At 44.4% G+C, this 26,589-nt stretch overlaps 2 long non-coding RNA genes and 1 pseudogene across 2 annotated transcripts; 2 read left to right on the forward strand and 1 right to left on the reverse strand.

Moving 5' to 3' along the window:
• The first annotated feature begins 459 nt into the window (after positions 1-459).
• On the forward strand, positions 460-26,365 carry LOC123609072. Its single transcript, XR_006717599.1, has 3 exons — positions 460-573; positions 19,040-19,115; positions 26,045-26,365. It is a non-coding gene; the product is annotated as an uncharacterized LOC123609072 (long non-coding RNA).
• LOC123609070 lies at positions 6,399-6,968 on the forward strand (annotated as a pseudogene).
• Positions 8,138-12,759, reverse strand: LOC123609073. Its single transcript, XR_006717600.1, has 3 exons — positions 11,535-12,759; positions 11,346-11,415; positions 8,138-8,351 (listed from the first exon to the last, which is right to left on the reverse strand). It is a non-coding gene; the product is annotated as an uncharacterized LOC123609073 (long non-coding RNA).
• Positions 26,366-26,589: the final 224 nt, after the last annotated feature.

Consider the following 26,589-nt stretch of genomic DNA (forward strand, 5'->3'; position numbering starts at 1 on the left):
TTTGAAATCTCCCCCTGAACTCCGTGCTCTTGTCAGTTCATCTGGAATCATCGGGATAACCGCCTTAAAAACTGACTACGGTTATGCTAGTCCGGTACCCTCACGCACACTCGTGTGCTGCACTTGCAAAATCTCCCAGTAGTTTTTGCGGAGAAGCGCGGCGGGAGATTTATGGCACCTGCAGCTCACCGTGGGACAGGCGCGCTGGGCTCCGAAGCCGCGTCTGGCAGGCAGGCAGCTCCCCAGGCAGCTCCGTGGTCACGTTGCGGGCAGACTGGCATCGCCGGTCCATCTCTGCGCATGCGCATTACGTAGTGGGAAAACGCTGCAGCTGCTCCGTGGTCACGTTGCGGGCGGACTGGCGTCGCGCGTCCATCTCTGCGCATGCGCATTGCGTAGTTGGAAACGCCTCTCCGTGGCCACGTTGCGGGCGGAAGGGCGTCGCGGGGCCCTCTCTGCGCATGCGCATTGCGCAGTTGGAAACCATGTTTCGTTCCTGCTTCTAGCAGTCACTGGATTAGATACCCGCTCGCTACACCTCGCGAAATTACTGCAGTATGACCCTATCTTCAAGTGAGTAAGACAGCTTTGTGGGGTTATAAAGTGGCATTTAAAACCCTCGAAGAGGGAGCACTGCCCGTACCCTGCTGACGTTCCTGGGTGGGAGCAACGAGGCTGCGTGGGGCAGTGGAAGATGCTGGAGGCTGGAACCAAGGGCCACTGCCTGAGTGAAGAGCCACTGGTGCTGCCAGGGGCAAGAAGCAAACTGGCGGGGGGGGCGGGCAAGTCCCTTCGCCCCGCTCCTGCCTTCCCGCCTCTCTCCAGGATCCCTTTGTGCAGAGCCCTACAGGGAGGTGGCACAGGGAAAATAGGGTTTCCAGAGTCTCCGGCCAGAATCAGATTACATTAGATATAAAAGTACTTAGAAAATGGGCTATGCATTGAAAAATAACATTATTGAGGAATGCTATGGGAAATGTTACTTGGTAGTAAGGGGTTAATTTTAAGTCTAGGATTTTCATATTCTTCTCTTTAACCACTAACATGTCTATATGTGAACAAGTAGGTAAAATTAACGTTAGCTTCGTGCCTTAAACTGTTTTGTTCCAGACACTGGTACCCAGAGGAAGAGATGTCCAATGTTCTGGCTATAATGGCTGCGTATATAAGAGTACCCCTGACACGTGGGCAATTTTCCTAGGCTAGAAAAATCTCATGTCGTAGGTCTGGGAGGGTCGATATCTCATACTTGCTTCTGCTCCACTAGTAGCATGGAGGAAGTTGGATTATGTCACTGGAATGTACACATGTGACATTGCTGGAGCAAATCATCATAAAAATGTTTGTGTTTGTGCTAGATGTTGGTATATACATCAACATCTTCTTTTCTTTTTTCAAAAATGTTTTATTATTTATTTTTGAGAGAGAGAGAGAGGGGCAGAGAGACAAGGAGAGACAGAATCTGAAGCAGGCTCTAGGCTATGAGCTGTCAGCACAGAGCCCAGCACGGGGCTCGAACCCACGAACTGTGAGATCATGACCTGAGTTGAAGTCAGACACTTAACCAACTGAGCCACCCAGGTGCCCCTCGACATCTTTTTTAAAGTGATTTTCCCACATGCTTCCTCAAACATACTAATATTTCCATTACTATTATTCATTTCACAGAATCAAGTCTTGTATTAATGTGTGGGTGGCCCACCAGAGCTCACCACTAAATTATTTATCTTTGAGAACCCATGAACTTCTTTTGTTTTCCAGAGACACACCCATTTTGTAGTTCATGAGATGTGCATGTATTGCAGATTATGTTGATTTGCTTACTCGACAAGTAATAACCAAGGCCTTACCTACCATAGACCTGACCCAATGCTGAGTCATCAACCAAAAGGTTATGGTCCATGACCTCATGGTGGTTACAATCTGTCGCGAAAGGCCAGAGATAAATACATAAATGTACAAACAAAGGAATTCTATGAAGAATTCTAGGGAAACAAGGGTGAAGAGCATAGGAAGCTAGCGTGTAAGTTTAGAAAGGCCTCTTGAGGAAGTCATATTTGAGCAAAGGCCTAAAGGATGTGATGGGTGTGTAGGTAAGTGGGAGGATTTCTTGCAGAGCCGAAAACAGAAGAGAAGTCTGTGAAATGGAGAAGAACTTGGCCCACTGCAAGAATAGTTGGGAGCTCGGTCTGGCTAGTGTGCAGTGAGAGGTCTCATTGAGGCTGGAGAAAAGCCAGACCCCACATGGATTTGGATGGTATTCTGAGGCCAACCAGACAATGGAGCGGTGCATGCCACTTTGACTTTGTATGAGGAAAGGATGGCTGAGCAGGAGTGAGCGGCAGGAGTTGAATGAAAGGCCCTGCAGCAGTCCAGGCGGTATCACCAGGTGTCTCCAGGGGTTGACATTCACATGGAGAAATGACGATGGCTGGACTGGAGGAAAGTCATAAAGAAGAAGGGAAGTAGCTGTGAAATCTACTTTGGAGGTCTCATCTGCAGGACTGGTTATTCATTGCATTCAGAAAAAAAATAGTTCCGGGTTCCCAGTCTGAGCAACTGGGTGATGGCAGATGAGGAACAAAAGACAGGAAAAGGAAGAGAGACAAGAGAAAGAGTGGGGAAGAGGCCAAAACGGATGTCAGGAGTGAAGAAAGCAATCTTTAGGTACAATTATGAAATCTTAAGGCACACATAAGGCACACATCCTTTGGTGTTAACTTGCTCGGCACAAAGTCATTGCTCTAATCTCTTGGAGAGGAAAAGCCTTTGTTGGAGATGATCCGTGCCTTTTCTGAGGTCATATTGATTTAGAAAATGGCAGAGCCAGGGGAAACCACGAGCTGAATTCTTACAGGAATTGGGACCGATGATCAGAATAATCCGGAGATAAACCACCACCTCTAGGCTTCATGTTCTGTGCTTTACTTTAACTGTTTGGATGTGGTCACAGGCTTTGCCAGAAAGCCTCTGGAATTTAGACAGATTAATAAGATTGTATTTGCAGGCACTCCTTCCACAATCTTTCCTGTAGACTCTTAAATGATGGCGAAAAACTTTCTACTCTAACTTAACTGCTAAGAGAAAGAAAAAGTAATCCCTCCTAACTTGATGTTAAAGGTATTTCCCCAGTTACGGGGATTGGGGCACCTGGCTGGCTTACTTGGTTAAGCGGCCGACTCTTGATTTCGGCTCAGGTCCTGATCTCAGGGTCGTGAGTTTGAGCCCCGCATCGGGCTCTGAGCTCACAGCACGGGGCCTACTTTGGATCCTGTGTCTCCCTCTGTCTACCCTTCCCCTGCTCACACTCACACACTCTCCCCTGCTCTCTCTCAAAAATATAAATAAATAAATAAATAAATAAATAAATAAATAAATAAAGTACTTCCTCAGATTTAATACTGATAGATGAACTCACTAGCTCCTACTGAGGAAGGGTAAATATGGACATTGTCATTCACCGAACTTGACTGTGGAGTCAGTGGCTCTAACACTTTATTTTCATTGTCTCTGGGCTTAGGATAAATTATTTGTCACATGTAAATCCTAGCTAAAGATGCCTGCAGGTGGAAAGAAAATAAGGCAATGAGACGTTGGCCTTGACTTACCAGAGCTCTGTTCATGGGAACAATGCTTAGCAGATCAGAGCACAGACTCTGGGTTTGGATTCTCACCCCTCTCCTACTGCCACCAGATTTCTAGCTGTGTGATCTTACGCTAGGTACATCCATACTTTGTACCTCAGTTTCCTTATCAGTAATATGGGGATATTAATTTACCCATTCCTAGGGTCTTTTGTGGATGAAGTGAGGTGCTGTTTATACAAATCTGACTATGATGTGCTATTCACGTGTTAGCACAAGCACACATACTGTGCAAGTGGGCTGTAGGTGGTGTGTGTTTGGATTGTAGCACTTCATAAACCACAGGAGGATGTAGTGACTTGATAAATGGGGCAGCCCTAAAAGCAAATGTTTGTACTTAATTCTTTATCAAAGAATTCCTGGGTTGTGCTGGAGCTTCAACATAAAGAATATAAGTAAGACTTAGCTTGCAGAAGAGTTGATAATATTTAGATCTTTGACTCTCATTTTTCACTTGTGGAAGGAATGCAAAAATCCGAAAATATGATAGCCTCTGGTGAAGTAGCTTATAGTCTTAGGGAAGAGGTGAGTACACATTCAGAAAGTAAATGAACCAAGCTGAGTGGTGGCAGTGTTGAATGTAAATAACTGCAGGTCACAGACTCAGGTTCCAAACTGTAATCCCAGAGTTACAGCCCACAGCCACTTTTGAGCCCTAAGAATATACCAGAAGCGGAGCATCCTTCCAGGTCCCAGAGCAGTGGGTTATAGACAGGAGAACAGGTCTTACAGAAGAAACTGCTTTTGAATTCCATCAGACGGTGCGCCAGTGGTGGAGGGCCTACTTGGTGGGCTTTATAGCGTAGAACCAGTTACAGGAGTTGTTTCTTTGGTACACGCTGTATCTTTTAGGAGTTCATTGTTCCGTAAGAAAGAAGACATATGCCCAAAAAATGTATCCTCTCACTCCCTGCTTAAAACATCAAAGTCCTTAGCAAAGTATATAAGATTGTTCATGATGTGGTTCCTGCTTGTTGGTGTAAGTTAGGAATGCTTTCAGCTGCAAGGAATAGAATGTTCCATCAACAGTGGCTTCAACCAGTGCTTCTCAAGCTGTGATGTATCTTCCAATCACCGGAGCTTCTTATTAAAATGCACATTCTTGGGGCGCCTGGGTGGCGCAGTCGGTTAAGCGTCCGACTTCAGCCAGGTCACGATCTCGCGGTCCGTGAGTTCGAGCCCCGCGTCAGGCTCTGGGCTGATGGCTCAGAGCCTGGAGCCTGTTTCCGATTCTGTGTCTCCCTCTCTCTCTGCCCCTCCCCCGTTCATGCTCTGTCTCTCTCTGTCCCCAAAAAAATAAATAGACGTTGAAAATAAAATAAAATAAAATAAAATAAAATAAAATAAAATGTACATTCTGATTTAGGAGGTCTAAAGTGAGGCCTGAGATTCTGCATTTTTTTTAAGTTTATTTGTTTTTGAGAGAGAGAGAGCGAGTGTGTGAGACAGGGCACAAGCGGGGGAGGAGCTGAGAGAGAGAGGGAGACACAGAATCCAAAGCAGGTTCCAGGCTCTACGCTGTCAGCACACAGCCCAATGTGGATATCAAACCCATGAACCATGAGATCATGACCTGAGCTGAAGCTGGACACTTAACCGACTAAGCCACCCAGGCTCAGATTCTGCATTTCTAACAAGCTCCCAGGTGGTGCTGATTCTATTGGTTTAAAACCTACAATTTCAACAGCAAGACTTTTAAAAAATGCAATTTTCCCTCTTTCATATCACAGGAAAATCTGAAAGTAGTTCCAGATTTGACTCAGATCAACAATGTCAGTGCTCAGGGATTGGCACATCGGGAACTGGCTGAAAAACCATGGCCCACAGGCCAAATCTAGCCCACTGACTATTAGAAATAAAGTTTTATTGGAACACAGCCATGCTCATTTGTTTATGTAGGATGTATGACCTCTTTCATGCTAGAAAGGCTGAGCTGTAACAAAGACCAGATGGCCCATAAAGCCTAAAATGTTTACCTTCACCTGGCCCTTTATGAAACAAGCTTGCTAACTCCTAGCTTATGCATTAGTATTCACTCAGCACCTGGGCCTGTCATGTCTCCCAAACTCAGTGAGGACTGTTGACAAGGAAGAAAGGCAGGCAGTAACCGTGTCTGCAACATGGCTCCTCTCTGTCACATCCTGCTGTCCCCTAACATGCAACTCATGTGCTCCCCGCCCCCCAAGGTACCGGGCTTCTTCACTGCATCTTCAGAAAATGCCAGATGTGTCTTGAGGACAGCAAGATCGCTGAATGTTTGCTAAAACCAAGGTGGTAAAGGACTGCAGCCTGGGAAGGCTGCTACAAGAGTGACAGGGAGGATGGCCTCAGGTTCCAAGCTAAAGAGTTTGGACTTACAAGTCAATGGGGGACCTTGAAGATTTTTAAAGCATGAGATGAATTTATTGTTGTATGCATATAATTCTGATAATACAATGTAGGGTGGTCTGTTATATTAGTCTGCTTAGACTGTCATAATAAGTACCACTGACTGGGAGGCTTCAACAACATAAATGTGTTCTGTCACCATTCTGGAGGCTGAAAGTCTAAAATCAAGGTGCTAGAAAATTCAGTTCCTGGTGAGACCTTGCTTTTTCTTGTAGATGACCAATCTTCTTACTGTCTCCTCACATGTCCTTCTCTGTGTTTAAGCAGAGAGAAAAAGAGAGGTGTTGATAAAAATGGTGGGCAGAGAAAGGAGGGTGAGCTGTTGGGTCCCAGCCATGTTGAAATTCCTTATAAATAAACCACGTCACCATCCAGCAAGTGGTTTTGACTCCCCCGCCCAGCAAGTTGTCCATTTGCATTCAAGAAATTCAGGTCCATTGGCACAGCAGATTTCAAGGCTAAGAGAGAAAGACTCTGTTGGATCCCTGCAGGAAAAGTAAGCAGGAAAAAAGTTTCAACATGGAAAATGTCCTCCGGGAAAGAGAAGGAGAAAGGCAGGCTCCAGTGCAGAATGAAGACGAAGCCCACCCTTTGGGAGGTGGTGAAGGCCAGGAGCCTGGAGGAAATATTAGAGTGGATTTGGCCCCACCTGCCCATGATGGTAGAGAGGATATGCCCAACAAGCTTGTCAATAACGTTGACATGACAGATGGAGACACAGATGATACGGAACTTTTCACGGATGACATGAGGCGGCTAAGGAGGAAATCAGGGAGCTTCAGTTGAGGTACAGTTTGCCCATTCTTATAGGAGATCCCCCTCACCGTGACCATCATGATGAGTTTTGCCTTATGCCTCCAATGCTGAGATTAGTAATAATAACCCCCCTGCTTCCCGAAGTTGCATTTTCTTGATGTGAACCTATGGTGTTATGTCATTTTTCTGATTAGAGATTCCATTTTGCCTTACTCTGGAAGTTTTTCTGTCAGCAGGGAAGTTTCATCAACTTGCAGGAAAAGATGTTTATTACATGCTGTAAAGGTAATAAAGCAGTTTAAAAAGCAATCTAAAAAGAGAGAGAGAGAGAGGTGTATTTCCTCTTCTTATTGCATTAGGGTCCCACCCTTCTATCTTACTGAACCTGAATTACCTCCCTGAATTCTCCGTTTGCAAATAGAGTCACGTTGAGGGTGAGACTTCAACATATAAATTTCAGGGGGACACAATTCAGTCCATACAACCAATGGAAAGAAAACTTAAGCAGGGAGACACATTGGAGCCACTTTAAAATACTCTTTTGACTTAGTGCTAAGAATTCCAAACACCTTTAATGATACATTGTGTCTTTTGTGAGCTGCAAGACCACTTACCACTCTGCTTTCCCTTGGTTGGCCTTGGAATTTCCTTTCATGTGTGCTTATTTTCAAGTGTGATAACCCTATCCTAGTGCCTTTTGACTATCTCTACTTCCAAATCAACAAATATTTACTGTCTCCACATGATATGCATGACCCTGAGCCAGGTGTTCTGAGTGAAACAACTCATGAGATTTGCACATTGTTCTTAAATACTGAAACCAGCAAAGGACAAAGACACAACACTTATGTGGCTGTGGCTAAACTCAGACAAACCTGGGGTGGATTCCAGCTTCCCTAACTACCAGCTTCAGCAAATTATTCAAATTCTTCAAGCTCCTATTTTTCATCCACAAATAGGCATGATAATAATATCTGTCTCATAAGCTTGTTGCGAAGATTAATAAAATAATAAATGTACAGTACAGTTCCTGACACATGGAAATTGCTTGAATACAATTTAGCCTTATTGTTTTTATTGTTTTTAATATTACTATAGGGAAGAGGGTGTTTGGACTTTTCCTTCTGAACTCCCCTCTCTCCACTGCTTTTTCTTTTTTTTTTTCCACTCTACTTTGGAACTTCAGGAGACTGTCCAGTTTTCTTTTAAAAGCAGAGAGAGGGGCACCTGGGTGGCTCGGTTGGTCAAGTGGCCGACTTTGGCTCAGGTCATGATCTCGCGGTTCATGAGTTTAAGCCCTGCATCAGGCTCTGTGTTGACAGCTCAGAGCCTGGAGCCTGCTTTGGATTCTGGGTCTCCCCCTTTGTCTCTCTGCCCCCCTTCCCCGCAAATAAATAAAGATTTTAAAAAGGTGGCGCAGAGAGAAAGAAGCTCTGTGAGGGTTCTCTGAGCAGAACCCTGGGTGCAGATGTACATGTACCATGGGTGACAATGTTGTGCCTTGATTTAATCTGCTTCAATTCCGTTTTCATCTTCTCATTCCTGACCTTTGAGATCCATTTGCTGTAGAAAAGGACAAAGAACTCCATTACACAGCCGCTGATTGCTCTCGAGGCATTCACTCAATAAATATTTATTCTGCAGTTTCTGAGTGCCAGGCACTGAGTCAGTGCTGGGGACAGAGCTGTGGATGTGGCAGCTCCAGGCTCTGACCTTATGCAACACAGCCCAGCCGACAGCAAGCACCCAAGGGCAAGCAGAGCTCTGGAAGCCAGTGGAGTGGGACTCAGCCTAGGCTGCTAGACATCACCGTGACCTTCCATCAGGGACATCGGGAGTCTCCCGTGCAAGGTGGCAACTCTTAATTGCCCAAACTGGAAACCCAAGGTGATACGAATAATTGAAAGCATGAAATCTAAACAAAGGATTAAGCAGTAGGATACGGAAATCTAATTATATCATTGATTTTAAATTGCAAAAAAAATGTGAGCTAAGAGACAGTTTTAGCCTCTTCCAACTTTTTCTGGCCAGGAATGTTAGTTCACAAATCACAATCTGATGATGAAGGGGTGATCGTCGATATTTCCTGTGCCGTCTCCCAATGCTCAGGACGACAATTCTCAGGAAACCACCAATGGAGATTAAACTTTGAATTTGGACTCAAAATGATGTGGCATGCTTGGAGAGCACCAGTTTCATCAACTGGATGGATGTTTGGAGCTGCTCCAAATTTGCTCAATTAACAAGGTTGAGCTGGCTTCCATGAAAATGGTAGTTCTAATGGTTACAGACTCTGTAGTGATTTTATGCAAAAGTAGCATCCAGCTGCCTCACCATCTGGCAAAGATCTGATTGCCATCCCCTTGAGACCCAGGAAGTCATGATTCTCAAATCACAGCTGAACTTGGCTGGGGTGGGGGTAGGGGCCGAGGCCTGGCCTTAGAACTACCCTCCCACTGGAATAAGTCAGGTGTTGGGTCAGAGCCCAACCGACCTCAGATTTAGCCCCCCATCCGAGACTCATTCTAGGATGGCGAGGGCTGCTTGAAACCCCAGTTTGAAGATGTCCCAAATGGTGCATGAAGTAAACCTCCAGGATGAGCAAGGCTCAGAGTCAAGCAGGAGTCAAAAGACCTGACACATGTTGAGCACTTGTGTTTTGCAGAGCTCTAAATTCCACTTGAATCACCTGGTAACCACTCTGCCACTGTGCTAAGTGGTTAACGGGAGGGCAGTCCTGCAAGACAGGGAGTGGGGGGAGGTGCTAGAAAAATAAGTGTCCTGGAGGGCTTAGATAAGAATTCAGAAACTGAGGTGATGATAAGAAGGCAGCACAAGTCACACAGAGGGAACAGCAGGAGCGAAGACTCAGAGGCACTGGATCTCTGTGCTGTGGGACGTCAGTCTTAGTGTGCCCACCTGGAAGATAGTGGAATAACCGGCATATACCAGGTATTAGGATCAATCCTGACCCTTGCAAGTGAGGGAAAGGAGCATCCTGATGCTTGCATGTTTCTCCTTGCCTGCTTGCAAGGCATCTCCATGCCTCTTTCCCACTGGCCTCGTACCTGTGTTTCTGCCATTAGTGTGTCCTATGAAGATGCTCTTTGGGAACAGGTGCTGGAGGCTGGCATGACTGCCCCGAACTTGGGGCAGGGAGGGGGACACAAACCGTTGTCCCCCACCATTCCTTAGTCACCATGACAGCAGGAAGGCCTGGGGTGGGAGGCCAAAGTTGCCATGCCCCTTCCCTAACCTGGCTAGAATTAGCCCTGAGATGAATTAAACATGAGCCCACCTGGTCTGGGGGCAGCAGCATTGTCAAAAAAGAAAAAAAAAATGAGAAACTGAGACCCAGGCAAAGGTCAAGCTACGTGAACAGGTGCCCTCGAAGACAGGTTAGCAGTCTGTGGGTCACCTCAACTTAGGGGCCATGTTAAGACAGTCAAGACAAATGAGAGCTGAGAGGCGGACAAAGAGGGACTTGGAAAATGATGTGGGAGACCAGAGGTGGGTTTGGGTTCCTGGTTCCTGGTTCCCGCTTCCAGGTCCATCTCAGAGCAAGAAAGAGAAAGCAGTTCTCTCCTTACCAGTTGCTGGACAACTGCCAGGTTACGGAGAGGGCTCAGGTTGCTAGAATTCCTTGATTCATGCTGCCAGGGTTAATAACTGTGGTCAGCAGAGAGAGCAGGAAGGGGATGGGTGGGCAGGCTTTAAAGGACAACAAGTCAAACATTGTCATTTACTTGAAAGGGAACACTGATTCCATATAGGCACTTCTGAATTAAAAATAGGAAGAGGATGACCTCACGCTTTGGGGGAAAATGTACTTTCGTTTTTACCAATTAACATTCTCCCTCTCTGACTGCAAATAAATGTCCCTCCTTTTCCCATCTAGGACAACCAACTGAAAGCACAGCAAACCTGCTTCACTCTCTGTAGCTTCTTGGAAAGGAAGTGAATGACTCCTGGGTCGTTTATGAAGTTCAGTTGTATATCCAGATAGGGCGACAGGCTGGTTTGCTATCTGACCACTCAAGGGAGTGAGGTGACACCATAGAGAAGTCACAGGGATGCTCCAAGGCCCTTCCTCACTCCTCACTGTCCAGGGAGTTTGCCAGGCTGCATAATGGAAGCTGAAGAGAGGGCATCATAGCCAGACGGTATGGCCTGCGATTCTGATACCAGCTCTGCCAGCTCCTGATTTATGAGGCTTGGAGCAGTTGATCTGTTCCCTCTCAGCCTCAGTGTCTGCATCCCTTAAAGGAAGGGGTTGTATTTTGTGATGTTGAGGAATGTTAGGATCAGATGAGCTGATGAGAAATTCTGCTCCTCCCACGTCTTCTCAGACAGAAACCGGGGAGTCATGGGAGACACCTTGCTCTCCTGTTTCTCACTATTTCCATATCCTAGTTCTCTCTTGAATTCATCCCTTCCTCTTTCTTCCAGTTGCCCCTGCTTTGCACCAGGAACTCACACTCTCGCCTGGATACGCTGGGTCCCAAGTGTCCAGTTTTACCCTCCATTTATGCACCAGCCCCATTCACTCCAACCCACCGTTAAACAACTGCCAGAGAAGAGCCATTCTGTCTTTTCTTCCTGCATCATCAGCGTTAAACGTGGTCATCTGAAAAATGTTTGAAGAATGAATAACTAAGTAGAGCCATTGATTAGTGAAACGATTTTTACAAAATAGTATATGAATGCGAGCTATTCTTTTTCAGCTCAATAAGCATGAATATTTACCATATATCTGGCACTGGGCTAGGTGCTGAGGATATAAAGATGAGTTGGATATAGTTCCTGACACTTAATGACCACCTAGTGAGCAGGGCAGGCTGTGTAAGAGAAATAGAACCGATAGGAGGTGTATCTACATAGAGATTTATTTTAAGGAACTGGCTCACACAGTTGTGAGGTCTGGCAAGTCCCAAATCTGCAGAGCAGGTCAGCAGGCTGGAGACCAGGGAAGAACTGACATTGGAGCTCTAGTCTGAAAGCAGCCTGCCAGTAGAATTCCTCAATCTTTTCTTCTTAAGGTCTTGACAGATTGGACAACGCCTACACACAATGGGGAGTAAATCTGCTTTCCTCCAAGTCTACTGATGTAAAAGCTAAAATATACCTTCACAGTGACATCTAGACTGGTGTTTGGCTGAATGTCTCGGCATCAAAGCCCAGCCAAGTTGACACATGAACCATGCACATGGGTAGTCGCTGACAGCACAATAGATACTACTTACGTCTACAAATGGTGCTAGGTCTTTTTTAAATGAAAAATCTCTCTGTGCTCTTTGATGTTTTTACTAGCGTTTGTCAGTTGTTCTTTCTGGTTATGCCGTGCATGCCACTGGGTGCTTGCTTCCAGGTGTGTCATGACAACTTGTGATGTAGTGTGCTATCATCGTTTACAGACAAGAGAGGCCCAAGTAACCTATATGAGGTTCCACAGCTAATATGTGGTAGAGCTGAGATCGAGTGAAGGCCTTTCCAATCCAAGGTCAATGAGCTTTCTACTACATCACAATACCTTTAATAAGCATTGAGCCGGGAGCCTTGCCTTTCCCCAGGGAAGCACTTATTTTGCCAGGAATTCTGTAGTATTATTAGATTTTTGTAACAGGGTTCCTCTGCATATAAGGATGTGAATCAGTTTTCCCAACTCATTTCATATTAGCTCCACATGTGGGAGAGGGCATGATGGGTCACAACCATACTGGATCATGCTGAGTCAATCACCCAAAGAGGAAGATTCTCAGATATCATTATTATGACTGAACTTTCTTCACACAAACACAAAAGTCTCCTTACTCCAGGCCAGACATAGGGCACCTAGCCACAGGTCTTTCTCAATAAGGCAGATAGAATTATCCATGGTAGGGAAATTTGGTATAATTAAGTGCTCAGCATATAAGGAATATTCTGCTTTAGGGGCACCTGGGTGGCTCAGTTGGTTAAGCGTCTGACTTCAGCTCAGGTCATGATCTCACGGTTCGTGAGTTTGAGCCCTGCATCAGGCTCTGTGCTGACAGCTCGGAGCTTGGCACCTGCTTCACATTCTGTGTCTCCCACTCTTTTCCCCTCCCCTGCTCACTCTCTGTTTCTCTTTCTCAAAAATAAACATTTAAAAATTAAGACAAAAAGAATATTCTGCTTTAAACTTATCAAAATGGGGGTGCCTGGGTGGCTCAGTCAGTTAAGCGTCCTACTCGATCTCAGCTCAGGTCTTGATCTCAGTGTCATGAGTTCAAGCCCTGCATTGGGCTCCGTACTGGGCAAGGAGCCTACTTAAAAAAATAACAAAGTAAATAAACAAACATACCAAAATTAAGTAGGAAACGGAATGCAGATAAAAAAATGCATTGTCTCTGGAGCTCCAGCCTTCACAACAAAAAAGGACACATGATATAGACATGGGAATTCAGTGACTATTTACTGATGGCCCATGAAAGGCCAAACTCTGTTGACATTTCAAGGGAAACAAAATGAGTAAGATGTGGTCTTCTACTTCAAAGACACAAGGAATGGGGAAGAATGGAAGAAATAATATTTCTTGAGTGACTCTTACATGGCAGTCTTTTGTTCTAATTGAATCCTTATTACCATGCCACCAAGTAGGTGGTACTATCCCCTTTTTGGAGGAGGAAGTGTGGTCTTTGGCAAATGGAAAGACTCACCCAAGATCTTACAACTAATACAGTAAATAGTACAGCTAGGGTCTTCATCTGGATCTCTCTCTAAATCCAGTGCTCATGTGCCTTAGCCTGAATCACACCGCAAAGAGATAAAACAAATATGCAGACCATTGCTGCTAGCAAAGAAACCTAACATTAAGAAGTGACCAAATGAAGGTGGATGAATCAGACGTGTTATTTGAGATGGACTTTAATACAATAGACGGTATCTTTCAGGTGGAGATGAAAAAAAGCATGAGCAAGATTTGGAAGAAAAACTAGAAGGTTGTGGAAGATAAGAGTTACACAAGTTTTCTCAGGGCTTTAAAATCAGGATGAACATTTTAGAAGGGGTAACTAATATGGAACAGAGCAGAACAGATTGGAAGAGAGACCAGGTGGGAGATCCCTGCAAGTGCTCTCTAGAGAGCCAGCAAGAATGGAAAGGGTATCACAGAGGGAATCATGGGTGATGCTGAATTGATGTGATAAGCCAATGGGTTCAGGTTGCTGCAATGAAACCAAATCCAGGTGATGGATAGGTAAAGTAGGTAAGCGTCATGAACTAGAGGTCTCAACGGAGATGAAAGGAAAAGCAGAGGGGGAGAGGGAGAGAGGAAGGAATGGACTTTGAGAAAAAAGGAGGGATTTCAGAATTTGCCATCCTGGAAGTGAAGCATATCTGAGTTGTGGCCAAGTGTAAGACGTGGCCTTGCTGGGGTGTGGCTGAGATAGAATGAAAACAGTGCTCGTCTGACTGGAAGATTATGAATGTGGAAGTCACCGTGAAGGCTGGCAATGAATCATATGGAAAGGAAGTCAGTACTGTAGAGGCTGAGAGCTTTGAAGAAAGTGAGAAAAAGTTCTCAGAATTGGAGGTAACTGGGACCCAGATGCAGAGAGAAACAGAAAAGTTAAAGGTTTACCAGGAGTCGGGAAAAAAAAATTGTCTAAAAAATGGATAGTGCATTATCTGTCAATCATATGAAATATTTCCTTAAGAAAAAAAAATGCTCTCACTTCCAACTTAAAATTAGGAAAAAGATTTTAAAATAGGCATTCCTGTAAAGAATTATATTTTTTGTATTTGCTGTCAAGGAATGTCAGAAGAGGCAACTAATGCTGTCAGATCAAACTGAAATGTCTTACCGTCATCTTTCCTTGCCTGTCCCGTGACCCACCCAGTCACCCTAAACCCAGTGAGAAAGAGAGTGATGGAAACTGAGCAAATTCTCTCCCAAGTTTGTTGAATCAGTCACTTGCCATCACTGAAATGGGCTTGCATGTTCAAGGACGCCCTACCCGCCCCCATCACTTGTGATGTCAGGTTGAATGGGCAGAGTGTTGGTCCCTGTGCTGTGCAAGAAGACACACAGCCTCAGTGAATAACTTCTAATCTGCATGAGGTATAAAAGGAAAGTCTGCCCAACAGGGTACCATGAGCTGCATTCCAGCCCCATGACATGGTATCAGGTTCCACGACTTGGTCAGCAATTGTGCTCCAGTTGTTGCCTCCATCAACTACAGGGTTTTGCAAGCCTGGAAGTTCCACTCACCCAGAGCACATTGCTGAAGCTTATCTGGCATTTGTTCGTGAAGAGCTCATTGCACTGTCACACGTTCTCTGGTTTAGACTTGATTCAATTGTCACATAACCCAGGGGGGGAAGTGAAGAGCTCTGAACACCAGTCTTTGTGTCATTTTAAGTTTTCTATTGTTAGTGCTTTGCCTGCTAGGGAGTTCCAGAAAGTCTGCTTGACGATTATGGGGTGGGGCAGGGCCAAGACATGAGTGGTAAAGCTGTCGGTTATAGACAGGAAAACAGTCCTGGTTGCTGGCAACTGGCCAGATTTGCCTGCTTTGTGCTGACATCAGAGTCTTAGGTGGAAGTAATCTTAGAGGTCAGTGAGTCCAACTGCTTGTTCAAAGCAGTGTAGTTAGAATATAGACTTTCAGGATCAAGGAACTGGCTGTTTCCATGGAACAGCTTAATGGCTGTGTTACCAACCTGAAATCTACAATATTTACGGAGTGCCTACTGTATGGCAGGCACTGTGCTGCTTCTTTCTTTATTATTATTATTTTAATATGTTTGTTTATTTTTGAGAGAGAGAGTGAGCATGAGTGGGGGAGGGGCAGAGAGAGGAAGACACAGATTCTGAAGCAGGCTCCAGGCCCTGAGCTGTCAGCACAGAGACGGATGCAGGGCTCGAACCCATGAACTGTGAGATCATGACCTGAGCCGAAGTCGGACGCTTAACCGACTGAGCCACCCAGGCGCCCCATGTGTTGCTTCTTTAAATGCATTCTCTTGAATAGCCCTCTCGGCAAGCCTGCAAGGTAACTGCTCCCATTCCGATTTTCCAGACGGGAAACAGGATTTGAACACACATGAGTAGAACAGAGCCCGTGTCCTTACCGCTTATATTCCATGCTGGCTCCCAAGGCCCCTATGTGCTATTTTAGGGCACAACATTCATTTTGAATTATCGGAACTTTTACCCCTCGGCCTTGTGTAACTCAAAAATTCTGCCAGCTGCTGTCTGGGGTGACATAAATCTATAGCTTCTTTCACAATAATATTAGTAATACCAACAATAATAGGTTTTTAAGTAATTTGCAAACATGTTAGTTTCATTTCTTTTCACACAAGTCTTAGAAAATGGGTACAACAGGGGCACGTGGGTGGCTCAGTGGGTTAAGTGTCGACTTGGGCTCAGGTCATGATCTCACGATTAGTGGGTTCGAGCCCATATTGGGCTCTGTGCTGCCAGCTGAGAGCCTGGAGCCTGCTTTGGATTCTGTGTCTCCCTCTCTCTCTGCCCCTCCCCAGCTCAGTCTCTGTTTGTCTGTCTGTCTGTCTCTTTCTCAAAAACAAACAAACAAAATGGATACAACAGGTAGCCTTCAGTCAAGGTTACTCATAAGGAGTCAAAAGAGATCATTAAATTCCCTAAGCCACAGCTGAGAAAATGAGGAGTCCAGGAGCCAGACTCTGGCCTTCTAATGTTGAGGCTAGTGGTTCAGAGAGTGTTGTGCCTGGATAGGGAGCATGGGCACCATCTGGGAACTTGTTTAAATGCAAATCCTCAGGGCTCATCACAGGCCTGATAGATCAGAGACTGTGGGGGTGGGTCCAGCAATCTGTGTTTGAACAAGCCCTCCAGGAAACTGGGGTGCACATTTGAGCTTGGTCCTAGACCCGTGCTTCTTCCATTGCCCAACATGGTGGCCAGGGCACCACCCCTCATTCTGAGCTCTGCAATGACTACAAAGAGGAAACGGTGGTCTAGCAGAATCTTTTGTACCTGAAGTGAATTTCCTCAGGATTTTCTTAATATTATGCTTAAGTGTCTCGGTGTCAGAAAAACAGGTCTCAGGCCCTAAAGATGACATCAATCAAAGCCCACCGAATTTAATTTTTTTCTACACGACCTCAATGATGGCAATCCTACGAAAGAGAGATTGTGGGGTTTTTTTTTTCCTACTACTTACAAAATGACTTTTTCTTGAAAAAATTTTTTAAGTTTATTTATTTGAGAGAGAGAGTGAGCATGAGCAAGAGTGGGGGGGGGGGGGGAGAGAGAGAGAGAGAGAGAGAGAGAGAGAATCCCAAGCAGGCTCCATACTGTCAATGAAGAGCCCAACTTGGGGCCTGATCTTACAAACCATGAGATCATGACCAGAGCTGAAATCAAGAGTCAGATGCTTAACCCACTGAGCCACCCAGGCACCCCCAAAATGAATTTATCTTACCTCCGCAATACTGCGTTTGTGAAATACAACCACATCATAATCACAAATGGCTCTTAGAGCATTTGGGTTTTGATAGGATTTTGCCTATAATCATTAAATAAAGGAAATATTTTTCCAATGGACTGTTTATTACACCAAACAATATTCATCAAAATGTTAGATCCAGGATAGTCATTTGATGACTAGTGGAGTATATGGGGCCCAGGAAAGTGGACAATTTGGACAGAAAGTTGAGAACTGACAACTGACCAAGCAAATGACCACCAGTAGAAATATCACTTATTCAAAATCAATATTTACTGGGACGAAAGCACTGCATAGAGCACAAGAGCATGGCTTTTGATGGCAAATGAAGCTGGGGTCCAGCCATAGCTTTGCCGCGTACTCTTTATAGCACATAGGGCACATTACCTTCCGGCCCTCAGCCTCACTCTATGCATCTGAAAAATGGGGATCATAGTCCCACACAGAGTGATATCCTAAGTATTAAATGAGCTTAAACATAAAAAGCACTTAAAATCCACTGACTAAAACAGAGTGAATACTCAAAAACTATTATCAATTAACTTTATGCAGTAAGTATGTATATGTTCCAGGCACGTACTAGATCAGATGCCAGAGGTGTAACAATGACTGTCACATGATCCTTGCTTGCTGATCCTTAAGTCCGATCCTCTCACTTTATTCTGGAAAAGTCGGTTTTTGGTTTGTTTTTAATGTAGCATTTGGAACATATCCAGAATTTACCATATAAATTCTGGCTGGCTTGGCCCCTGGTACAGCTTTTTCCATAAGTACAATATTTTAACAAATCTAAGAAGCCATCATTGAAAGATGCATCATTTTGGGTCTGATTCCAAAAAGCACTGCCAATCATAGCTGTAAGATGCCATCGATTGGCAAAAACTCCCTAATTTCAATTCAAAAGGTGAAAAAAAAATCTCTGTTTTAGAACTAATGCAATATGGTATTTTCATTTCCCCATCCACAAAGAAACCTTCTGCCTGGACTATGTGTGTATATGTGTTAACACGATGGAGGGGGAAGCGGCTCATGAGAAAGACATTTCACAATAGACTGGAACTGGCTTTAAGGGAAATGTACTGAGCCAGAAAATAAATAAAATATTGGTGTGATAGATCCTGTACTCAGAGAACAGTAAGCTCCTGCCCTGCCTGTGTGCCCCATGATAAGGACTGCAGCCAGTCAGTCAGTCAAACATACATTTATTTGGTCCCTACTATTTGCCTTTCACTATTAGGCAAGATACCATCTATTCTCCATAGGGGTTCACATTCTAGTATGAGAGACATGAAAACAAGGTAGATCAATGGTTTCAGTAGAGTGAGATATGCACAAAGTCTAGAAATAGTGAGTGATTCCTTGGGGGTGAGGGTGGGACAGTAGCAAATATGTGTGAAAGAAGGATTTCTGAGAAGGCTGTGTTTGAGCACGCATTTGAAAGATAGCCTAGAGCTGGAGTAGCAACTAGTGACAGTAATGGAACTCACAAGAAGGTGTGAGTGTCATTATGCCTCTCCTAACAGTATGCCCTTCCTCAGCTGGACAGGACCAACCTAGGGAAGAGCAGTACAAGTTTCCTTATGCCCAATACGGTGACTTTGCAAGCCCGCACAAAGTACCTCACTATTAAACACATCCACAAAGACGACAAAACTAAAACAAAAACTTGCACAGGCTGGATACTTTTTTTTTTTTTTTTTCACGCTTGCCTTTTTCAAGAGCAGCATTAGGACTGCATCTGAAGGGAAAGTGGAGATACTCCTTTTCTTTCTAATTCTCCATATTTTTCTCCACCAGAGAAATAAAGGAGAAAAATACATTGTGTTACAAGGCGAAGAAACCAAACTTGTCATGAAGTTGGTAGAAGATACAAGTAAGTCGGAGAGGTAGAGGCGCAGGTGTGATTTTTCTCAAGCAGGGGGCTGGCTCTGCATTCAGGGATGGTCTGTGTTAGCCAAGAGTGTGTACAGAATTGATTCTGCTTTTCTCTGGGCACTGACTCAACGTCTCCTTTCTGTCTCCAGTGAGCACTGATGGTGCAGTAAAGATTTTATTATTCGGAGGGAACTCTGGCCAACCTTGACACTTCCACAGGAATTCATTTCCTTGACCCTGCCAGCTTGTCACTGCCAACACAGCGTCCCTCCTCACATGGCGGTATAGATTGGCCCACAGTTGAGAGCTGCTCCTCCCTGGTTTCAATTTAATAGCTGTCATTCGTCAAATCGCCTTCTTCCTCCATCTGCCACCTACACCTCATCTACACTCTGATAACACACCAGATAACACGAGTTTGATCACAGTTTCGTGTACCAGGGCAACCGTATTGCCGATGACTCATCTCTGGACTTTCTGGGATTTCAGGGCCAATGTGTCCACAAAGAATATATGCATAGCCCAGGCTCTCTCTGAAATAAAATCTTGGATCGGTTGCACAATTCCCTGGAAACGAATTGTGGCTAATCAGAGATAGGAAAGAACATAAGATTATGGTTTCAATCAAGGAGACCTCACCCCATAGAAATATCTTTGCGTGGTGATCATGAATGCACCACCAAAAAGGTGGTTTCCTCTGTGTAGGGCATTCTCAAGACATCTTACCCTATTCTGAGATGATAGGTATTTTGGAAGGACCCAAAGCTATGAAAGAGGAGAAACATGGGGGCACCTGGGTGGCTCAGTCAGTTAAGTGTTCAAATCTCGGTTTCAGCCCAGGTCATAATCTCATGGTTTCATGAGTTTGAGCCGCCATATCAGGCTCCATGCTGACAGTGGGGAGCCTGCTTGGGATTCTGCCTTTTTCTCTCCCTGCCTCTCCCCCACTTGCACTGTCTCTGTCTCTCTCAAAAATAAATAAACTTAAAAAAAAAAAAAAAAAAAGAGAAACACAGAGGAGGGAAGTTTGGTTTGTCTTTATCAGAAACTGTTTTAATTTAAACCAGAGAAAAGCCAGCCCTTACCACCTTCCTCATTATTAAACCCACTTAGAAAGTTGCAAAATCTCATTTTTTAACACACTTTTGCTGAACCAAAGAATGTAGCATGTGATGCATCAATGGGATTTAATGCTCAAGCCAGACCATAAAGAATTATTTTATATACATAATTAATATACTTTTGTAAAGCAAAAAGAATTCTATTTTCTTCAGGAGCTTTTCTTTAAGCTGGTGCCAAAATTCTTCTGTGTCTGATGTAAGGTCACCCCATTTCACAACTGGGAGCGCTGGGGAAATAATTGGAGCCAGAAAGGATAGGGCAACCGTTGGTTTCCAATTTGTGTGTAATACATAAGTAAGTCACCTCTGTCTCGTTCATGCTTCCTCTGGCTCCACAGAAGTGGTGGTAGGAAGAAAATTACTGTGGAAGGAGTCGAATATGAGGGATGACTCTTCCCCTCCCATCCCTTCCCTACTTATGCTCTGTGACGTGCGTATCACTTTTCCCATCAGGCAGCTTCTATGACTCCAGGACTGTGAGAGTAACCCCCTCCTATCAGCCCTAACAAAATGTCATTCAGCAAACTGTAAGGGGAATATCATCATGATGTGGAGTTTCAAGTAGAAAGTATTTTTGTTTTGTTTTTGAGAAAAATGCAGATATTGTGTTAAGAAAGAGTCCAGGGGCGCCTGGGTGGCTCAGTTGGTTAAGCATCTGACTTCAGCTCAAGTCGTGGTCTCACAATTCGTGGGCTCCAGCCCCTCATTGGGCTCTCTGCTGTCAGCAAAGCCCCTACTTCAGATCCTGTGTCTCCCTCTCTCTTTCTGCCCCTCCTCTGCTCTTTCTCAAAAGTAGGTAAACATTAAAAAAAACAAACAAACATGTTTTTGGGTACCTGGGTAGCTTAGTCAGTTAAGCATCCGACTTTCGGTTTCAGCTCAGGTCATGATCTCACCGTTAGTGGGATCAGGCCCTACATCGGGCTCTGCACTGACAGCACAGAGACTGCTTGAGATCCTCTCTCTGCCTCTCTCCCCATTCTGTCTCAAAAATAAACTTAAAAAAAGGTTAAAAATTAATTAAACGGTTCATACATTTTGAGATTTCATTAACATATTCTTTATTAAAATATTAATATTTTCAAATGAGTCATTGAACATATACCATATTACATTGAAATATTTAAATTATATTCACGGAAAAGAATATGTATGGATCTTTTTTTTTCCCCATAAAGAGCACTCTGAATAATTGTGTCTTTTTCAAAACCACCTAAAAGTATAAAATTGTAACATTTTAGAGATTGGAAAGATCATAGGCATCACTTAGCCTATTCTGTTTGTTTTCTATACAAAAATTGATCTATAATTTAAATGCCTCATTCAAAAACAACCAACCAGACAATGGTAGAGGGGCACGTTGAGGAATCATTCTATCACATCATGACATTCCTGGATCAACCACATGGATACGCGATCCTGAGTCATAACAATTTTACAATATATTTGGAATAATAGAGTCTAGGGATCTGATCCCACATAAATACAATTTGCTAACATTTTCAGGGACATTCTAAAGCAGCAGGATCCCAACTAGCAATTATTTCTTCATTTTGTACTTTTTAAAGTGTCTAGTCTCCCTCATTACTAACTCTGGCATTACCCCTTATTATTTAAACAAATACCTAAGCTTGACTCACAGTAATGTTTCTTTCCAGCATCTGTTTTCATGCTTCCTCTGGCCATCACTCAGTTACCACAACACCTTCCAAATGCAGTACTTTGATGAGTACAGAGAAGCTTGAGAACCAAGAAGAATACTTTTCTGTCCCATTAGGAGCAAAAATTTTGGGGGTGCCTGGGTGGCTCAGGTCTGACTTCAGCTCAGGTCATGATCTCACAGTTCTTGAGTTCGAGCCCCGTGTCAGGCTCTGTGCTGACAACTCAGAGCCTGGAACCTGCTTCAGATTCTGTGGCTCCCTCTCTCTCTCTTCCTCTGCTCGCATTCTCTCTTTCAAAAATAAATAAATTTTTTAAAATGCTTAAAAAAGAAGCAAAATTTTTGATGAATTCCCTTCCAGAGTAACAAATTCAATTATTTACCCATTGATTCATTTAAGAATTCTTTCTGGGACACATCTCAACCCTCAGGTGCTGGATTACCTGCTGTGGAGAATCAGAGCTAAATAAGACATTGTCCTTGGACTTGTGGGGCCCATAGTCTGGTGAGGCCAAGATGTATACACTAGGCACTGTGGATACAGGGCAGAGAAAGCAATAAACAGATATTAGCCAGGTGCTTTGGGGAGTAGAGGAGAAGGAGCCATATCTGGGAATCATAAGGAAAAACTTTGTCTAAATATGCAAAATCCAATAAGTGAGGACATCAGGTCCTAAAACTCTTCCAGGAACAATTTCATCCCCTACAATGGAGAAGACACAGCTGAGAACCAGCATCTGGGCATTCTGACCAGAAGAATATCAACCATCATTGCCACATCCCCAAACAATAGAGAGGTGGGTCTCAAGATCCCTGGAGTAGGGATAGAAGGTCAGAATTAGAGAGAATGCTCCAGAGAGAATCTACCAGAGGACCAACCCAGACATCTGTAAGCCACTTGAGCAATAGTCACTAGACAGCTTTGAAAATACATTCTCAGCTGCTCACGCAGGCAGGCAGACCAGCGTAGACTGACTCTGGGAGACACATCAGGCACAGGCGCTTTCTAACATTCTAGATACATTTTGGTCAGAGGAGTAAACTGTCACTTTACACAGCTGAGGTTGAGGCATAGCAACCAGCATTTTCTCTTTACTGGAGCTCTTGCAGCACCCAAGCCAGTGTGCTCTCCCAGATCTGCACGTGCCTGGGAGATGCCCGAATGGTTATATTGACTAACTCTCAGACCCCTCAGACCTTGTCGAGTGCCTCTCAGGGCTAACACTAGGGTGAGGACAGCAAGGCACATAAGAGGCAAAATACAAGGAGATGCTCACTGCCAAGAACCCACCCTGCACTTGCACCATCTGAGAGAGTGCTACCTGAGACCCACCTCTCCCCAAAGAGTGGCATCCAAATTCTAACAGGTGGAGGAAATTCTATGACAGGTAGATACTTGACATCTACTGTGGGACAATGAGTAGTCTGGTCAATTTCCCAAGGATCTATGATTAAAATTTCCCGTTGACCAAGAACCAAAGGCTATAGTATTCCTAATGCCTGGTCCAAACATGGATTTTCTGATTTATTTTTTTTAAAAGAAAGATTTAATTCATCCCTTAACTAGCCACCTTCCACAAGCCCCTTTCCCTCTCCCCAACTGAAAATGCATTTCACAGCCCCTGCTTGCTCTGTTCATTGAAAACAGAGATTCAAAATATATGCCCTCTGAGAAAAGATTTCCACGTAAGGATAGTTTTCTAATTCTGTTGTGGCTTAAGCCTTGGTTGTAACACCTGAGTCCTGCTAAGGAGAACCAGCTCTCATGTTCAAACACAATTTTAGGATTAGTGCGCACCTATCCCAATGCCCTCTGGCTCATTCTCCGGAATGAGGCTTGAAATTGGCAATCATTTTTATAAACAGAGTGATAACCGCAAAATAGTCAACAAATGAAATATATGGTTTAACAACTACATAATCCAGAGAGAAAACATAAACATTATTATTTTCATAATACATCTGATTTTTTCTTTGTGATCCAATTTGCTTTAACTTCATTATTTTTCATTTTTTTTAAAAAAAGAAGGTGAGTATGATCATAAATTTGTATCCATGTTTGTCTTTTCACTAAACTCTTTTTCTTCTATCTTCATTCCCACTAAAAAAGTCCTGTTTGGGAAAGAGGAACAAAATAATGGGAAAAATTGTTTACAAGGCAAGAAAGATGCGTTTCCTTTATATAGTAGTGCTACTTCAGAAGAAATGGGTAGACTTTCCTCAAAGGACCAAAGAGAGAGAGAGAAATAAGTATGCTGTATTTCATAGAATCATGCATTTTTAGATACAAGATGAATTACACCTGAGACAGAGTACATTCTTTCCTTAACACGTAAGTCATAGCTTCTCACGGAACGTTTTTTTCAACACAGCTGAGGATGAGCCCTGTGACAAGAAGTCCCTTCTTCTTCGCTCCCAAGCGAAGTCCATTTGCCACCATTTGCAATATCTCCTTTCACTGAATCCCCACAAAAATTTTGTGAGGTGGGGTAGATATTTTAATCCTATTTTGCAGATGAGAACACCGAGACTCCGAGGGTTAAGGAAACTCGTTCCAGGGCCCAATTTTTGTTAGTAGCAGCGCTGGGCTTTGAACCAGGGGATGTTCTGAATGCAGGTCCACACTTGTCTTCATACAAACGAGGCTGCTAAATCCAGATGATGACTGCGTTTATATGATGATTATGCTCAATGGCGATAAACCAAAATTATGTGTAGCCAACACGTTATTTCTGCGTGGTTGCAAGAGCAACCTCATCCTAGAAGCATTTACCACTTTGAAAAGATGGCTTTGTGAAGATATCGATGTTGTGGCCAATTCTGTAAGAATTTCTCTTCTGTCAGGAGAGAAAACTGGGGTGTGGGCAGACGTGGTTGTGCTGGCAGTTCTGTCTGCTTCCAGTTCTATCTCCTATCTTTCTCACCTATTCTGTGCCCTGGGAGGCTGACCTCTATGAACTGCATGAAGGCTGACCCTTCCTCCCCCTCTGGGAATTGGTTCAGCCACAGAAGTCTCTGGCAGGGGGCAGTGGGTGGCAGGCGATTGTACTTTGTATTTTTCCTCCCAGCTGTCCACTGGCCTGAGGGTTGGCAGAGACTGTATTCCTGCTCAGAGGACTACAGTTTGCCTTCTTCGGCTTCAGCTCTCTTTCTGTCTCTCTCCTCTCCCTCCTCCTCCCTCTCTCTTCCTCTCTTCCTCCTCTGTTCTCCCTTTCTCTCTCTCCATCCTTCCCTCCCGTCCCACCCCCCTTTTCTCTCACTCTTTCCAAGAAATCCCTCAACCCCCTTGAATTTGCTGGCTGACAGTGGTTGCTCAGCCTGGGGTTCCCTTAGAGAAGAGCCTGAAATAAAGGCTGTGTACCTGTGTGTTTGCTTGGGCATGTATCTCAGGAGGCAGTTGTGAGAGGTGGGGCGAGTGAAGGCGAAGGAAGTAAACCCCAACACAAGGATGAATTCTTGAATTGGCCACTGCTGTCGTCAGTTGGTGCTTAATCCCTCAGAATCTTCTGAGGAGTCTTATGGAATGTATCCCAGAGCAGTCAGCTAGGGAAGAAATAGGGAAGTGGGCATCAACTGGCTTCCACTCCCCCCTCCTCAAGGGTGGCACCCTGGCACTAACTCCCCATCTCCAGGCTGGGCATACCTGAGTGCCAGGCAGCCCAGCCGCTGCATCAGAGAAACCCCAGCACAGGATAAGAGAGGCATTGCAGAGCAGGTCAGCGGCAGAGAAGCTGGTAGAAGCCCGCGTGGAACCCTTCTCTGTGGTAGTGGGAGGAAGGAGGAGGGCAAGAGGGCTAGTGGAAATGGCGTCCTGCTTGTGCTAGCTCTGGAGCTCTTCGTCACCCTCTTGTTTTGTTTGTTTGTTTTTACTTAACCCCACTGCTGACTGTAAATGGTTCCTTCTTTAAAATCTCCGCTGCCCCATATGGTACATGTGCTTCCTGTTATAACCCTGTCCTGCTTCACTGGTATTCTGTGTCCTTTCAAGCCTTCCTTCAGAGACACCTTCCTCTCCTTTCCTCTCTGTTCTCTCACAGACAGTAACTCCTAATGGTTTTATGCTCCCCTCTTGTAAGGGCTGGAATGTTTATATTCTTTTTGGAATCTCAGAATATCACCCTATTTCGAAATAGGTTTTTTTTGCAGATATAGATCATTGTTAAGATGAGATCATTATGGAGTAGGACAGGGCTTTAATCCAATATCACTGTTGTCCTTGTAAGAAGAGAGGAAACGACACAGACACAGAGATGCGGGAGAAACAGCCTTGGAATATGAAGGCAGAGAGATACGCCTATAAGCCAAGGGAAACCAAAGATTTCCAGCCATCCACCAGCAGATAGGAGAGAGGCATGGAACAGATTCTCTCTCCGAACGCCCAGAAGGAACCCACCCTGCCGACACCTGATCTCACATTTCTAGCCTCCTCCAGAACTGTGAGAGAATAAATTTCTGTAGGTTAGGTCACCCAGTTGTGGTCATTTGTTATGACAGCCTTGGGAAACTAGTACACACCTTGATCAACGCTCTCCTTCCAAGTCCCACGGAGCTCTACAAAGTTTCATGTTCCATTTTCCCTCGGCCCATCAAAACATACCTGTCATGGGTTTATCCTTCAAGGCCATAGCCTTTACCCACTGAGAGTACGTGGGGAGACTGAGCGTCTAGGTTCACAATTAGCTAACATGATG

This window comes from Leopardus geoffroyi, chromosome B2, assembly GCF_018350155.1.
Source record: "Leopardus geoffroyi isolate Oge1 chromosome B2, O.geoffroyi_Oge1_pat1.0, whole genome shotgun sequence".
Lineage (NCBI taxonomy): Eukaryota > Metazoa > Chordata > Mammalia > Carnivora > Felidae > Leopardus > Leopardus geoffroyi.